This window comes from Odontesthes bonariensis, chromosome 12 (genome assembly GCF_027942865.1).
Source record: "Odontesthes bonariensis isolate fOdoBon6 chromosome 12, fOdoBon6.hap1, whole genome shotgun sequence".
Lineage (NCBI taxonomy): Eukaryota > Metazoa > Chordata > Actinopteri > Atheriniformes > Atherinopsidae > Odontesthes > Odontesthes bonariensis.
This window is the reverse complement of record NC_134517.1, coordinates 7,972,946-7,985,198: the sequence shown is the minus strand read 5'-3', so window position 1 is coordinate 7,985,198 and position 12,253 is coordinate 7,972,946. Positions and strand designations below refer to the sequence as shown.

Genomic DNA, 12,253 nt, shown 5'->3' with positions numbered 1-12,253 from the left:
GCTTCTCATGTGTTTTCGAGATCCGAGCTCTGAGTCAAGCGCAAGCAAGCAAGTTCCGGTGGCTTTTAAAGGGAATGTTGGTGCCATATATGGTTAATTGGGGGCGTTCCATGATGCAAATTAGTCTCATCGTGCCCCCGCAAGGTAATCTGGCAGGTGTGGTATTTATCATTGCAGATTACCCACCGGTGTGCGTACAACCTGTGTAAGAACGTTTGATGAATGCCGATTTTTTTTTTTTTGTACTTGGGCACATTCTAAATTTCACTCATACAACAGGATTTAGAAGGGATTCTACGCACTAATGATAAATGAGGGCCCTGGTTTGGAAGACTTTAATCTTGAAAATGCAGTTGAATTCATCTTTTTATAGAAAAAATCCAAAATAGTTTTTGTGATGTCAATAGTTCCAAAAAGGGATGTTGGGCGGCTGGTTGAAAATATAATAATATAATCTAATGTTATCCAGACTTATAGGACACTATGCATGTAAATGTTACATACAAATGAAATGTACTGGTGGTGCTGATGGGCCACCAAAGAAACTGATGTTCAATTATTGTTGTCTGTGACATCATAGATCAACCACAATAAAAGCCCGGCACAAACAAACTCAAATGGGAATATCGTCACCTGTCGTGGCAAATCCAACATACTTTGAACTTGCTGATAAGTATCATAAAAATGACTAACAACCATGTACTTGTCAGTCTATCATGAGTTCTTACACCAACATGCAACGTTGTCGCAGACAGAAATGTATTTCACATTCACCGTTCCCACAACATTTCACCACCTCTGATCCCTCACTTCTGGAGAACCATCTCAGCAGAGCTGCCCTTTGAAATTCATAGACTTTCATCACACATTGTGTGATTTGCCAGAGCACGTCATGGAAGATGCTGTCAAAATACTGAGATAAAAACGGTGTTAGATTGTAACCAACCTGTGCTGAAACTCATCTGACACATGCTGCATACAGTGAAGAATGCATGCGGTAATCCCTGAGGAAACCTGTGGTCGTGTTTCATTATGAAATGCTGAAGGCATCTTTGGAGCTATTTGTTTTATCGTCTTAAGTCTTAAGAGCACCAGGTTTCTTCATTTGTAGTCTTTACACAAAATAAAAGAGGAACCAATGCTATCAGCCAAACTTGGTGGACTAAGATAGTTTTCTGCTCCTTTTTTTTGGATCGCTGTGCTTTTAAACCAATTCCAGTATTTTACTAGAGTGGTCATTTGTTACAGCATGTTAAAGCCTTAAAGAAGAGATGATTTAAATTCAGCTGATTCTAATTAATGTGGAGGCTTAAAGGTCAAAGAAAGAAACGGTCCGTGGTTTCTGTGACTACAAAATATGTTTGTACTCAGACGTTGAGGAAACTTTTCTAACCAGTGCCAGCTCCTGGCAGTTTATTACTAGGCCAGGTCACTGCTGGTCACTGCTGGTCACTGCTGGTCACTGCTGGTCACTGCAGTGTTTCGTATATAGTATCGGCTCACCTCTAACCTCACCCGAGCCTGTACTGGTTCACCAGCAGAAGTCAAATCTTTGGCTTTGCTCCAACACATTCAGTCCAAAACAATTAAAATGGTTCATCCTCCTTCAGCACGTTCTCTCAGAATCAGAATAAAAAAAAGATTTTATTGCCAAGTAATTTTCACATCACAAGAAATTTGGCCTGGTCTGTTTGGTGCAATAAAACAAAAAATAACAACTATATATATAGATATATATATATCTATATATCTATATATATATATATATATATATAATAAAATGTAAAATAATAAAGAAATAATAAAAGTAGTGCTCCAGTAGTGCTTTTAAAAAAAGTTAATGTGAGACGTAGTCAGAGATTTTCCGATTGATCATCTGGAGTCAGTTGGTTTTCTTCTCGATCGGCCATAACTGGTAGCCTGGCGACGCCATCCTACGTACTTCCGCCCAAAGATTTTGGCTCCGCACATAGTCTGGCCAAATCCCCCTACCTCGGTTCGCTCAGTGTTTTGCCAATCAGCAAACAGTTGCGAGTGGTGACGCAGAACTCACGCGCGGAGTCCATTGTAGTTTATATAATTGTAGTTTAACCGCAGCGGAAATAAACATGGCGACAGAAGAAGATACGCTAGAAGCTATCCATGAAGTTGTCTCAACTCTGGAGAGCATTACACAATTAAAACAAGAGCAAGAGGAATGCCTCGTCAATTTTGTTAATGGCAAGGATGTCGTAGCTCTCCTTCCAACTGGCTTTGGGAAAAGTTTGATTTATCAAATGGTACCGGTATAATGAAAGCGGATGTGGGAAGCGTGATTCGCGGGCTAGAGCCTCGCGAGAGTGAGCATGAACTTCGGCGCATAACCTACGTCCTTTCTAAACATTACTGATTGGTTAAGGGAACTCCAATGAATTTAAGTTGCTGAGTAAGGTCCCACCCTCCATGGAAACGGATTCCTCTTGGGGTTTTCCAGACTGTTTGACGGAGTCAACAGTCGGCTTTCGCCCAGGCTACATAACTGGAGCGGTCAGTTAGAAATATGTGATTCTGTTCCAGTCACATTTGAGGTGCAGGATGTCACGCACTGTCATGAGCTTCCCATCCAGACCTGGAGGAAAACAGATCAGCTCCAAATCAAAGCTATCAGCTTCTTTGATTTAGTGCTGCAGGGTCCCAATGTGACTCCTGTGACTGTGGGATAGATCGAGTCTTCCTCAAGAAATATGCAGCAGCAACTCAAGACTGATGAAGAAAATGGTTGAAAAGGAGTTAATTTATACAAATCAATAGTACAGCATCGCAGCTTTGTGACCTTTTGAGCAGTCCAGAACAAGTGTGCAGCTCTGCAGCAACAAGAAGAGATCAGCAGCGGACGCCCTCCTGCTCCCACCTCACGATACGGCGCCTCATGTCTCCTTTAATTAGCCTCCCAGTGTAGAATCGGTAAAAAGGCCAGGTCATGACCTATTGAGTTGTCTTCTTGTACAGTTTAGAAGCAAACTGAATTCACTTTGATGTGTTCCCTTTCTCAAAAAGTGACTGTTAATGCGCTGTAAGGGTTGAAAATGTGAGCACTTACCCTTCGCTGCACTGTTACACCTCACAGCAGAGCACTTATGTGTGAAGCGATCTGTTATGTCGTGCTGGATTGGTCTGTTTCACTCTACACTTATAGCTTGTTGGAAGTACATATTTGAGACGTTGCTAAGTTGAATATGTTTCCAAAGAAAGAAAGAAAATGGTGAATTATTTAAACAATAGGATCCCGTTTAGTTCAAAGTTTGGCCTCCATCGTCATATTTCATGTTTTGCTCGATGCCAAAGTTTTCTTTGCATTCTTGCATTTCCTTGGGATGTGATGAATTGGAATCAGATTTTTTTTTCTTGATTAGGTAAAGTTACTGGAAAAAACATGCTGTTCTTAACAGTGCAGCAGGACTTCTAAGAGGTTAATTAATCTTTTACTGCGGAGGCATGCTGTTGAAAAGTTTTCAAGATGTGGTTTGATGCTGTCTTGCTGAGAGAAGCAAGACTGTCTTGAGGAAGATATCATCGCAGCGTGTGTTGCTGCAAAAGCTTCTGTGAAGGCACCGATGATGGGAACGAGAACCCTGATCAGAGAGCTGCCGGATCTAATGGGAATCATCTCATGAACACGCTGATATTTATAGCAACAAAATGCAGCAGGGATAAAGAAGGACACATAGCAGTCAGCATTAACTTATCTAAGTCATCATGAAGCTATCATTATGAAATAGATATACGTTTCCTTGGCAATTAATAAATCACAAACAATCAAAACATCAAAACACAAGGTGTGAGGTAAACAGGCAGCAGAAATACATTTAAGGCAGTGTTACGTGCATTAAAAAAACTGTCACACGGTGAGGTCAAGTTGGGTTTTTGTCCTGTCTCCATGTTTTGTCATTTCCTGTTTTATTTTGAAGAGTAACTCTCCTCTGGTTTCAGGTCACTTGCCCTTCCTCATGTGTCACCCGTTGGAGTGTCTTCCCTGATTCCCGATTGTGTCCACCTGTTTCCCATTGCCCTCATGTGTCTTATAGTCTGCGTCTCCCTTTGTCTTCTGCCTGAGTGTTTCGTTCGGTCGTTCACCCAAGCCTGCCACTGTCACAGTAAAACTTGCTAGTTCGTATACTAAGCCACGATCTTTTGCCCCCTTTAGGAGTGATTTTGTTGTTATAGATAGTGTTTTCAAGATTTTGTAGAGCCTCCGTTTTTTTAGGTGTGCATTTAGTTGTTTTTGTTTCTGGTACGAAGTTGTTTTCCCTCCTTCGGGAGTGATTTTTGGTTTATAATTCATAGCTAATTGCCCTCCTCTTAGCAGAGTGAGTTTTGGTTGTTTTTTTTCCTCTTTTATTTATAAAGTTTTATATTATATATAGAATAACATTTTCATAGCTTATTATTTCATCACTGCGTATTGGTGGTTGGATATATATATAATAAAATCTGCCTAATTGGATACTCTGCATCTGAGTTCTCATTCAAGCCCAGGTCTGACAAAAACATGCATGTTAGATTAATTGGTGACTCTAAATTGTCCTGAGGAGTGAGTGTTGAGTGTGCATGGTTGTGTGTCTCATTTGTCTCTGTGTGGCCCTGTGATGGACTGGCGACTGGCCCAATGACAGCTGGGATAGGCTCCAGCCCCCCCGCAACCCCTAAATTGGATTAAGCGGGTATATAAAATGGATGGATGGTCCCTGCATGATGAATGCACATTCATCGTGGCAGCTTTACAAACTTCCAGTCCTGAGAGCTTTGTTTCCTGTCATCTAATGGGGACCACCGTAGGACAGTCTCCGCTTTGCCACATTCCATTCTAATATTCGGAAACTGACACAGATGGCCTGGTTGTGACGAGTTGGGGATGACAATGTGTCGAACATAAGAAGCTGTGAATATTGGGAATTTAGTTGTATGAATTTACACTTCGACATGCAAAGCACCAAGGGCCATTTTAGGCTAGTTGAGTGTTTAAATGCAGGGGTCAATCAAGCTACAACTTCATTAAAGGGATAGTTTGCCTCTTTTGACATGAAGCTGTATGACATCCCATATTAGCAATATTATTTATGAACATTGACTTACCCCCCGCTGCGTACTGTGAGGCGAGTTTCAGCCTCGTTTTGGCGTTGACGAAGGTAGTCCGGCTAGTTGGCGCTATTTTCTCTCCCTTGTATCACTCCCTGATTGCCACCTGCCGATAGCCACGCCTGTTACAGTGTTACTGCTCGGTCTGCACGGTCTACACAGCCCGTAGTGATACGAAGGGAGAGAGAAAATATAGCCAAGCGATTGTGAGGTCTGACTTTTTCTGCACAACGATTTTGTGATGCAAATGTATTACTCTTTTGAAAGCATATTATTTTGAGAAGCAAAACGCTTTATTTCTGTGGCCCCAGCCAACTAGCCGGACTACCTTCGTCAACGCCAAAACGAGGCCGGAACCTGGCTCACAGGACGCAGCAGGGGGGTAAGAAAAGGTTCATAAATAATATTGCTAGTATGGGATGTCATACAGCTTCATGTCAAAAGAGGCGAACTATCCCTTTAATTGCATGTTTAAGTCTGGAGTTAAGTCCAGAGAAGCTCGTTTTCACATGATTTTGGTCACACTAACATGTTTCCATTAATTTTAAACATCTAGTTTGGAACTGACGGATATAATAATTGATTTTTTTTTTTTTTTAGTACCATGTACATATATTGTCTTATTGCAAAAATATACAAAGTCAAATGACATGTTCATGAAAACACTGTTTCTGAAGCTCACAACACTGGTCTCATGTATTTAATGTCAGAATAAAGATTACAGCGCTCACGCTCATGACTAATGATGACATCAGGATCTCTCATATTTGAGGCTTGCTTCAAATCATTCGCGGGCTGACAGTTAATCATCTCAACATTTTGTAGCTCAGATTAGTGATGCCAGCAGTCATCAGAATTTTTTTGTTGTAGCGACGGGTCGGAACGCCAGCCATTCCAACAAGGAGTACATTTCTTCACACGTCTACTTTGCATTACCGCTTCGATGGAACACAAATCATGTGGAGGCTGCAAAATTAAATGAAAACCCTCTGAGATCCATCTCATTGAGTTGCACATTCCTGCTTCTCCACCCACTCCCACAAAACACACTCACATCCCAGGCAAGGACTGAAATAATTAGAGTTGGAATGTGTAATGCACAAGAGCTGTAAACGGTGGCGGTATGATGAAGATTCTGGAAGGCTGTGGAGTTGTTTGCTTATTGATTACAAGATTGTGAAAAATAATTTTTCTCTGTGCAGGTTTTGAACGTGAGACGAGTAAAGTATAACGCTGGGCTTAGTAAGTAAAGTCTAGAAAGACGACTCACTGGTATTTGTCTCCAACCGCTGAACTAGATGCACTTAAGTTGTTATTTACCCAGACAAACGGCCATTACTAACTACATCTTAAGTTTTACAACTTAAACTTTACAATGGCCTTTTTTTTCTCTTCAATGTTCTTGGCGTAAAGGGCCCCATTTCTCTGGGAAGTGTCTGGGTCAGCCGCTTCCTGTATTCCCGACCCCCACCCACAGCTGTTCATACAAGACGCATACATGAAATGATACAGGGCAGAGGAATGAAAAAGCCTGGAAAAATAAAGTGTGAACAGAAAACGCCCAAATACTTAAAACCTCCCTCCCTGTTTTAAATGCTCTCTCGTGCAGAAACCAAAGTTCTGCCGGCCAGCAAAAACACATCACCACCCAAGGCCCTGAGCAAGCTGAATCTAACCAGACACCAAAAAAAAAAAAAAAAAAAAAAAAGCCCTCTTAGCTGCGAATGGCCTTTTCCAAATTGGCATGTGGGTGGTTGTTTTTTTTTTTTCTTGTATGATTTTCCAAACTTACAGTAACCTCTCCAGAGCTGACAGCTGTGCATAGTAAGATTTTAGATGTTGACATTTAAAAAAGTAGAGCTGTAGTTTCTGGTGCTGCCCTCTGCGCTTCAATTTGAAACTGTTGAAATACACAATCTACAGAACATCAGTGAACTGAAGCAACGCCGGAGAGAAGTGCGACCAAATTCCACGACAGTGCAGGAGAGTTATTCTGTCCTTCACAAAAAGATCGGCTCAAGTTGTTGCTGCCAAAGTTGGTTGCACAAGCTGTTCAATCATGGAGTGCACCTATTTTTTTTCACACTCTGCCTGTGCAAGTTGACTCAGTTTTTATCAAAAAGATGACATGGTGTAATGTGTGTAATATGGTGTCATCTGAGTTTGTTTTTACCTTGTTTTAAGACCCGGTAAGCACCAGAGGATTTTTTTTTATCATGTCTTGATACATAAAGCTTAGAATTGAACCAGGGTGTTTTTGTTTTTTTTTGTACATGATTGTAGGCCTTGAGGATCATCCTCAGGTTCAGTGGGAGAGAGTATAGTTTATATTAAGCTGACTTAAGCTCAAAGAAAAGCTTTAAGATGGAGAAGTATTGTGACTTGTACGTCATAATGTTTTGGCTGCTGTTGAGATTGATGCCAAGATGGGAAGCTCAGGCTCCCGCCCATGCACATAGTGTAATGATGAATCACACAGAGCAGCAAAAGGGTCAGACTGCAACCTCTGGCATGACGACTTTTGTAGGTCATCTGTGGTATGCCTCGGTGTCTCACTGTGTAACAGTTTCTGTCGAAAGGGGTTTCGTTTTTTACACATGCAAAAGTCTTCTTGGACAAACTGTGGGCGGAGGAAGTTGGGTTTGAATGTTGAGTATCTGTGTCTAGGCAAACGCTCCTTGTTGAGTAAGCAAGCCCCATCATCTTTCCTTACTGCAGTGAAGCCACATCTGGTCCACAGCTGAAAACTATTAAGACCTGCTGGAAGTTCCTCTCCTCTATTCCGCCGCAGTTTGAAAGCAAGTAAGTAGCTTTTATCTCCGCTCTGTTGTTGTTTTGCATCTTTCTTTCTGTAGATGTTTTTCCCTTCTCCCTGAAAAAGCTAGATGTGCTTTTCCATGATAAGGGGCGTCAGGGTGCTGGCTTTGACCCGGTTAATAGTGCCAGGCTGTGATAGAGTGAGTCTGGCTTTCAGATTAGACAGTAAGACACCACGGTTGATCCAACAGAGGAATTCTGGGACTAAATTCATAAACAGATTGTGATGATCCGTGTGTTGCGCTTAGCCGGCAAGCCCCCAGAGACGGAGTGAGAGCAAAGAGAAGAAAACAAAGGATCTTTGTTGATTTTCCTCTCCGAGGCATTATGTTGATACCACAGTGCATGCTTTACCTCTGCCTTTTCAATGCATATGGGTCAGATTAGCGAGTGGCTGAAAGGCATTTAGAAAGAGGACGTTAACTTTGCTTTATTTCCTTCATTTTAGGCCTTTTTAAACATTAATCTTTTTCAGACTTGTGGGTTTGGATTCGGTTTTGGATGTTCTGTAGGCTTGTGCTCAGTTCCAGAAAGCTTCTTTCCCAACCTAAATTCCAAATGTTTGAGTCACCGTAGGTGAATCACCAGACTGGACTGGCCGCTGCTCTGATATGTTGTGTTAAAGCGAACTGCCGGCTCATATTCTCCATAGTTTATATGAAAGGTTGATCAGTTCTGCACTACAAAAACATTCTGTGGTTTTAATGACTTTTTTCGTCAAGGACTTTCTAATTAGACCTCATATTGTTGCAGCTTTCAGAGAAATGGAGCATAGTGTAAATTAGTGTAATGTGGGTTGTTTTTGGGAGACTTTGAGAGGATTTTATGTGAGCTACACATAAAGTGTTCTACACGGTGTTTTTCAGCAGATTTAACCCTGCAGCAGCTGGTAAACAACGCAGAGAGACTGAGGATGTTTGCGGCTCAGTGTTAAGTCTGTGTGTGTGTGTTTGTGTGTTTGTGTTTGTGTCTTAGGGTCAGCAGTCCTCCCACAGGGATTATGTTGACTCACCAGAGAGGAAGCTATTAAAGCAACCCCAACAGGGCAGCTGTCAATCACAAAGAGTGATATAACCGTCAAGTGTCAAGTGAAGCATTGCCTTACATCCAGTTGTGTCACAAACAAACAAAATGGCAGCCAGGCTTCGTCTGTTGCCAGACGTTTTCCGCTGTGTTTGCCAAAATCTCTGTATTAAGAACTTAAAGCTCTTAGTGTTGACTTTAAGAGATGACCCGAGTGAGTCTTTACAGTCTGGATTTAGGCCACTTGGGGCTTTTTTTTTCCATTTTTTTTTTTTTTATCCTGACTATCATTCATGAAAAGCTGGATCAATTTCCAATCCTTTATTTGTTGGAAAACATTTCACGGATGGATTTGCAGTACTGTGCAAACGTATTGAGCCCTTAATATATTTATATCTTCATCTAATACCAGGAAAACAGGAAATGGGTGCAGCAATTTATTAAAACATGCAGACATAAATAGAAATGCAGGATATGAGGCAGAAACTCAAATTATACAAAGCTTAAGAGTCAATATTTGGCATGATCTATGATGCTAATATATGATTTAAATCTATGATGATTTATTCCTCAACACAGCCTGAACCCTCTCAGACAAGCTATCTGTCGTTCCTTTACGTAGTCTTCAGGAATAGTTCCCTAGGCTTCTTGACGGACATTCCAAAGCTCTTTTGTTCCGTTCTCTGTCAACATGATCCCACACAGGTTTGATAATGTTGAGGTCCGGGCTCTGGGGAGGATTCGTCCCTCCATAAGACCTGTTGTTTCTGATTTTCAGTCCAGTTCCTGTGTCATTTGGCACAGCTCAGCCTTTTCTCCCTGTTTCACTTCCTGGACATCACTTTTTAGATACTGTTAATCTGCTGTGGATAGTTTGTTTTAGGCCTTCCTCCTCTTCTTTTGTCCTTCGCTTGTCTAGTTTCTTCAAATGTTTTAAGGACACCCTGCACACCATGCTGAGATACGACGAGTGTTTTGCTAATAGCTCCTTGGGAAGTACCTTATTGGTGCAAAAATACTATTTTGTGTTTGTCAAACTGTGTTATCTTTGACTTTTTTTTTTTCAAAGATACCCACAGATGCTATTTAAAATTGGTTATCTGCTAAGTTTTCTGTATTGTGTAGACACAACACTGATTCGTCCCCTGATTTAGGTGCAGTTTTTCTGCTTGAATGACTCACAGCTCAATGCTAAGTGGCTCAACGAACAAAAACAGACACATTCCTCTGAAAATGACCAGATGCAAAGACGGGACTGAAATGAATGAAAATGAAGCGGAACTATTGCTCAAGACCACTTAAAAATATTGGAATAAAGTCTGGCTCATTGGAAGCAAAGCATAAAGAAATGAGGGGTGGCTTGAGACTTTTGCACCGTACTCATTAAAAAGTTTTTCCCCATTTGGACTATATCTTGATAATGTGTCTTTTTTAAAGACCTCTAAGATGCTGGTTTTGGTTAAAAATTGTTTTTTTGTTGATGATGAAAAGAGGTTCAGCCTCTCCTTTTACTTCCTCCCTCACTTATGCAATTCTCTCTCTCTCTTGCATTGTTCAGAATGGAAAATGATGACATTGCAATAATACCAAAAACCAATAAAGAGAAACTGGATTCACTTAACTCAACAAAGCAGTTTACACAGCAAGTGTGCATTTAACCCTCTGGAGTCTAAGGCCTTTTCAGAGACTTTGAGGCAGTTGTCACCACCTTGACATTTTCAAGTATTTCAACTAACTGTAAACATCTGTGCTAAAGTGACACATATGGTTGTATTCGGAAAAGCCTAACAAAAAACAATATGAGAGTGAAGTGAATGTAATACAAACAAGTTTTATTTAAATTGAGGGGAAACACAACTGTACAAAAAAATAAGTTTTAGAGGTCTTCAAACAGTGCAAGAAAACACACTATAAATATATCTAGCCAAGTCTTTTGAAGGTTGAACCTTGTAAACAAAAGTGTTGGCTGCATAAAAGTAAAAAGTGCAGTCAGAAATGTTTTGTTGTTTCCACACAAACTGTAAAAAAGTAATTGTAACTCCAGTTAGGCTGCGGCTACACGGAAACGTTTTTCACTGTAAACGATACTTTTTCTTATCGTTTCGCTGTCGCGGCCACACGGAGCCGGCGTTCCCACTACCCCAAAACGATAGTTTTTGAAAACGGGTTCCAGAGTGGGAAAGTTTGAAAACGGCCTCGTTTCGTTTCCATTGTTACAGCTAAAACGTTTTTGCGTCAGTCACACGTTGACGCTGTGAGCCAATTTAAACACTTCTCTATTGTCTCACAGCGTGGCGTGACACAGTGGCGTGTGTACTGCATCGTTTCATCGTTTTCGTCTGGACAGCAGCGCGTTTCCGTGTGGTCGCAAGAATTTTCGTACCCGTTTTCAAAAAAAACCTCGTTTCGTTTTCGTGTAGCCGTAGCCTTAGTGTCTCGAGTTGAATACAAATTAGATGGGTGTGTAACACCCCTGATTCCCCCCCACCCCCCTGTCACTCTCCATGTGATAATTGTCTGTCACTGGCAGGACATTGCTGCCTTCCCCCACATGGTGGCTGAATGGGGCGTGTTCTCACCTGTGAATAGCCACTCAATCACCTGGTACTTTACATGTGAATAGCGATAGGTGTGGCCGAGGAAGCTGCTGCAGTCTGAGAGTACAGAAAATCCAAAGATTTCTGTTCACTCTCTTTAAAAAGGGCCAGCTATATAATTTATTTTAAAATATATATATTTGAAAACTAGAAGTTTCAAGGTTTCTAATGGTGTCACTTATATGTTTCAATGACACAAACTCACAGAGTTACAGATGTGTTTTTGGAGATGTGTCAAAAATGCCCACCGGTGGGCTTTAGACCCCAGAGTGTTAATCCTGTGAAGCTGGTTATCTCAAACACTGAGGTCACTGCTGCCAAGGTCTTCATTTGGCCAAGCAGTTCCTGTTTGATGCGGAGATCTGGAGAACTCGCTCGCTGTTTGTGGCCAGATGTAAACAGCTGCAGCACCCTTGCTTATCTCCTCTTGCTCCACTTTCAGCAGCAACATGTCAGACCTGTAAATACGGAACACAAAGATATTGTGTCTTTGCAGACAGAGGAATGTCTCCATGTCTGCCCCAACGCTGGTTCCATTTGAATTTCCTGCAGCCCTTTCCAGGGCCTCTGTGGGCTTAAAGGGATAATTTGCCTCTTTTGACATGAAGCTGTATGACATCCAATATTAGCAATATCATTTATTAAATTTGACTTACCCCCTGCTGCGTCCTGTGAGCCGAGTTCCAGCCGTTGCCGAAGGT

General features: G+C 41.4%; 1 protein-coding gene across 8 annotated transcripts in view; it reads left to right on the top strand.

The window, feature by feature from the left end:
* LOC142396377 (PTB domain-containing engulfment adapter protein 1) overlaps window positions 1-12,253 on the top strand; it is a 109,799-nt gene that overhangs the window by 57,364 nt on the left and 40,182 nt on the right. For 6 of the 8 annotated variants that reach the window (XM_075479029.1, XM_075479026.1, XM_075479022.1 and 3 more), the window contains one exon: window positions 7,834-7,917. The exons of the other annotated variants lie outside the window; for them this stretch is intronic. The gene's annotated coding sequence lies outside the window, so the exon portion shown is untranslated. The remainder of the gene's footprint in view (window positions 1-7,833; window positions 7,918-12,253) is intronic. 8 annotated transcript variants of the gene reach the window in all.